Source organism: Acipenser ruthenus, chromosome 2 (assembly GCF_902713425.1).
Source record: "Acipenser ruthenus chromosome 2, fAciRut3.2 maternal haplotype, whole genome shotgun sequence".
Taxonomy (NCBI): domain Eukaryota; kingdom Metazoa; phylum Chordata; class Actinopteri; order Acipenseriformes; family Acipenseridae; genus Acipenser; species Acipenser ruthenus.
Genome location: NC_081190.1, coordinates 102,540,573 through 102,546,843, shown reverse-complemented (window position 1 = coordinate 102,546,843; position 6,271 = coordinate 102,540,573).

The window sequence follows — 6,271 nt, the reverse complement described above, 5'->3', positions numbered from 1 at the left end:
TGATATCAATAGTACAACATGCACGATATCACTATTACAACATGCACGATGTCAATATTACGACATGCATGATAGTGATATTACAACTTACAAGATATCGATATTACGACATGCACGATAGCGATATTACGACATGCACGATAGCGATATTACGACATGCACGATAGTGATATTACGACGTGCACGATAGCGATATTACGACGTACATGATATCGATATTACGACATGCACGATATCGATATTACAACATGCATGATGTCAATATTACGACATGCACGATAGTGATATTACAACGTACATGATATCGATATTACGACATGCACGATAGCGATATTACGATGTGCACGATAGTGATATTACAACGTACATGATAGCGATATTACAATGTACATGATATCAATATTACGACATGCACGATAGCGATATTACGACATGCATGATAGCGATATTACAACATGCACGATGTCAATATTACGACATGCACGATAGCGATATAACAACGTACATGATATTGATATTATGACATGCACGATAGCGATATTACGACGTGCACGATAGCGATATTACGACATGCACGATAGCGATATTACGACGTGCACGATAGCGATATTACGACATGCATGATAGCGATATTACAACATGCACGATGTCAATATTACGACGTGCACAATAGCGATATTACAACATGCACGATGTCAATATTACAACGTGCACGATAGCGATATTACAACATGCACGATAGCAATATTACGACATGCACGATAGAGATATTACAACATGCATGATATCAATATTACAACACACACGTTAGCGATATTGCAACGTACATGATATCAATATTACGACATGCATGATAGCGATATTACAACATGCACGATGTCAATATTACAACGTGCACGATAGCGATATTACAACATGCACGATAGCATTACGACATGCACGATAGAGATATTACAACATGCATGATATCAATATTACAACACACACGTTAGCGATATTGCAACGTACATGATATCAATATTACGACATGCACGATAGCGATATTACGACATGCGCGATAGTGATATTACGACATGCACGATAGCGATATTACAACATACATGATATCGATATTACGACATGCACGATAGCGATATTACAACATGCACGATAGCGATATTACGATGTGCACGATAGCGATATTACAACATGCACGATAGCGATATTACAACGTACATAATAGCGATATTACAACATGCACGATAGCGATATTACGATGTGCACGATAGCGATATTACAACATGCACGATAGCGATATTACAACGTACATAATAGCGATATTACGACATGCACGATAGCGATATTACGATGTGCACGATAGCGATATTGTAACGTACATGATAGCGATATTACAACATGCACGATAGCGATATTACGACATGCACTATAGCGATATTACGACATGCACGATAGCGATATTACAACGTACATGATATCGATATTACAACGTACATGATATCGATATTACGACATGCACGATAGCGATATTACGATGTGCACGATAGCGATATTACGACATGCATGATAGCGATATTACGACATGCACGATAGCGATATTACGACATGCATGATAGCGATATTACAACATGCACGATAGCGATATTACAACGTACATGATTTCGATATTACGACATGCACGATATCGATATTACAACATACATGATATTGATATTACGACATGCACGATAGCGATATTACGACATGCACGATAGCGATATTACAACATGCACGATAGCGATATTACAACGTACATGATATCGATATTATGACATGCATGATAGCGATATTACGATGTGCATAATAGCGATATTACGACATGCACGATAGCGATATTACAACATGCACGATAGCGATATTACGACATGCACGATAGCGATATTACGATGTGCACGATAGTGATATTACAACATGCACGATACCGATATTGTAACGTACATGATAGCGATATTACAACATGCACGATAGCGATATTACGACATGCACGACAGCGATATTACAACATGCACGATAGCGATATTGCAACGTACATGATATCGATATTACGACATGCACGATAGCGATATTACAACATGCACGATAGCGATATTACGACATGCACGATAGCGATATTACGACATGCACGATAGCGATATTACGACATGCACGATATCGATATTACGACATGCACGATAGCGATATTACAACATGCACGATAGCGATATTACAACGTACACGATAGCGATATTACGACATGCACGATAGCAATATTACGACGTGCACTATATCGATATTTAGCGTATTAGGTTGAGTTTATTGATTTTGAACTGGAGCATATATGTGCTCGTATGCAATGGTTTTAAAACTCTGATTTCGCCTCAGTTGCATTACTTGGATTGTTTTCCTTTGTAGCTGCTATGTTTTAAGCTTATAAGCAGGCTCTCTATATATCAAATATCAAATTAAATGCCACAAAATGTCCTTTCATATGGTTAAGGTGTCTTACCCCCCTGACTTGAGTCCCAATTTTTGTGACTCGATTACAACACTGCTATCTTGCCCCCCTCCCCCCAGGCTATTCCTCCCTGGCAGGCAGCAGGTGCTGTACAGTGTTAATCTTTTTTTTTTTGTGAACTCAGGTGATACAAAGCCTGGGGCACAGCTCTATTTTTAAAATCTGAAGGGTTCCACAGAAATCTGCCTATACTATAGCTACAAGGTATCTGCACATTCAGAGTACAAATAATAAAAAAAGGACTTTCAAATATTACACTATATATGTGAGTGTTATTCTTATAAAGTATTGTACATTATGTATTGGTTTTATTTATACAAAATGTTTTATGAAAAAAAACATTTTGAAAAATCAGAAACATTATATTCCAGCAAGCATTCAACATTCTTAATACACTGGTTACATGTTTTAACACACTTTACTTGACTTATTGTATATGACAAATAGACTTATATTATACTTTATTATGACAATAGTTGCTAACTGCAGTTAGTTGCTTTCCCCTGAGATCAGGTAGATCAAATGGTACTGGCACTTTGCAATAACTATTACATATGTCGATGGCAGGTAACTGAAGAACAGCCCCTGAACTCGAAGTTAAAGCAAACATTAAAAATGAAAAAGGAGTGGTAGCTAAAGATTTTGCACTAGCTACTTTATCATTTTATACCCCCCTTTTTCTTGTGTTGAATATCTTTTGCTTTCTATTGTTTATATTGAATTTGTGATTGGCACCTATTTTTATGATGTTCTTCAAACTAGATGGCATGTGACTTGCAGCAACCTTTTCAGGATGCAGCAGTTTCTCTGTAGAGTTGTAAGTGAAGTATTTGCATAGGGTGGTTTTAGGTACAAAAAGTATATTGGCACGATAAAATGGAGACTAGTAATAATGTTAAGAAAGCTAATAAGAGGTAAGAATGATATTAAAGCTTTACATAACACGTATTTAAATAAATACAGTAACACACCTACTTAAATAAATCAATAAATAGACAAATGAAAACTTGGAAAAATGGGGCAAATTGCTCATTAGAATTTAGAATTAGAAAATAGGGCCGGCGTCAGCACCCGGGCAAGTGCCTGGGGCCCCAACGCCTGAGGGGGGCCCACACACATACAGAAATAAAATATGAGTAAATGTACTATTTCTTTGCCAGCTATCCTACTCAAGCAGTCTTTCACACTAGAAACGTTTAGTTCTCACTCAACTAAACTGTAAGCATGCAGTGCAGTGAAACTTTTCAGATCGCCCCTTTTTTCTTTTCTCTTTTCCTGCTTGCGTCCTGTTTCCTTAGTCCTGCCTCTTCTCACTCCCTAAAGCCGAATGCTATTGGCTGATCTCGACATACAATTATACAAATGTGCCAATTAAAGACATTCTATAATTGCACTTTTACTTTCCATCAAGACTTTCATTTGACAAGCTTTTTGTCGAGGCTCGTTATCATAACATCTATTATTAACACCTAAACACCTTATTATAATTATACGATTTAAACCATCAAAAATGAAACCTGCAAATAAAAAAGAATCATCAATCTGGTTATCAAAAAATGGAAGGAAAAGATGATAAAAAAAGCAATACGCACACGTCAAATTTTCTATGTCAATTTAAAATGATTATTTCTGTAAAGTGTGTGTTCTGTTTTCCGTTAATTGTGTACTAAGTAAAAAAAGAAAAATGTGTTAAAATCGTTTAGCTTTAATTAAAAATAATATTTTACTATTTAATGTGTAAAATGTAGCTGCATGGTTTATTTTGTTACCGGTAGGCTAAAGTAAAAAGAAAGTGCGTTACCGTATTCTACTACAGCTCTTAATTATAACTATTTTCTGTATCTTGTAGTTGATTTTACTCTTAAAGGTATCCATATCCATGTTTTTTGTAATTGCTCTTATTTGAATTCGTTCTTATCCATTTTTTTGTTCTTATACATTAAATCATTTCACTGTATTTAATGTATCATGCTTTTTTTTTTAAACTGTATTTCATGTATTATGCATTTCTCTGTATTTAAAGTATTGTGGATTTACTTGTTGTTACTGCATCTTGTAAAGCGCTTTGTGATGGTGGTCCACTATGAAAGGCGCTATATAAAATAAAGATTGATTGATTGATTGATTTATCGTACTTACTACATTTATTATATATATATATATATATATATATATATATATATATATATATATATATATATATATATATATATAATAAATCGGACAACTCATGTCTCCAGATATGTCTGGTTTAGCAAGGGACTACTGGAGGGCCATTGCTGCGACCCACAGAAAACTGGCACCGGCCCTGATTAGAATATAAAAAAAGTTAGATTTGAAAAGATGATTATATTTGCAAGGATACAAATATATTGTAGCGTTGGGTCAAACGAGACCGAGGACTGGGACTTTGTGTGTTCTGTGTTGAACTTGCTGGGCGGATTATTCTTTCTGTGGGTAGGTCTGTTAATTTTTACTGTTGAAATTCTGTATTTATTGTTGCCTGTTAATTTAATGTCTCTGTTGCCTGTTGTGTGTGTGTGCGCGCCGCCCCCTGCATGCATGCTGTGCTGTGCTGTGTGAATGGTGGGGGATTACGTCAATTAGTTACTGTAACCTCAGCCAATGAGCATTAACCACAGCCTATATAAACGCAGTCTGCACTCTGCAACTTGTTGTTGTTGCTGGGGAGTGTAAAGGAGCTAAATCCATTTTCTGAAAGAGCAAATATTAAACAGCACTTTTAAGAGCCAAAAATCATTCCGAGTAGCGTCTTCATTACCGCCGCTGAGAACCCACCACACGCTGCCGCCACACTGGTGTCAGAAAACAACAGCGGGATATGGTGACCTCGGATTCGAACACCCTAGAAGTAGGGAACAGAGAAGGGGCAGCAGCCTGACCAAAGACGAAGCCAGCGGAGAGAATGCTCTGGAAGCAGACCGATACCATCTTTCCCCACCCCTGTCGGTATACCGAGAAGGAGTTCACCCCACTGAGACGTGCTGCCGCCGGAACCGTGCTTCGCGCTGCTTCCCCAGGAACTCGACCTGGAACTCTGCGGCTGCAGAGCCGGAACAGACCCTTACCGATGCAACAGCCACCAGAGCCTCGAAAATACCGCTGTCCTGCACCGAGTCAGCGGGTGAGACCACCAACACGAGACCCGCACCCCCGGCTCTCCAAGCTCACCAGGAGACCCTGCTGAAGCAGTTTGAGTAGCTAACAATCGAACACAGCAAGAGCCCACCACCTACTGCTGCCGCCGCCCCATCACCAGCCCCTACAGCCACCACGTCACCATCCCCTGTTACTACCGTGCCACTTTTGGAACACATACCACCCGGTCCCAAACCGAAGCTTCCCCGCTTCTCCAGGCAGACATCGCTAGAAGCCTTCCTGGCCCAGTTTGAACTCGCAGCCACTGAACACAGCTGGAACTCGGTCATCAAGGTGTCCTACCTGACCCAGTCTCTCAAGGGAGCTGCGCTGGAGACACTACTGGATCTGGAACCTGAGGAAAGAGCTGATTATCAAGTTATTTTAAGTTGCAGAACCGTAGATGAACTCCTGGAGAACATTTGTGAGCACTGGGAGCCGACGTAGACCGCCTAACAAGGAGGGTGTACAGCAGTGAGGGCAGCAGCTTCATCCGCCGCATTGCGCTAAATGCTTTTCTACGCAGCATTGAACCCCCAGAGCTGCGTTATCAAGTCTGGCTTGCAACACCAATATCCCTGG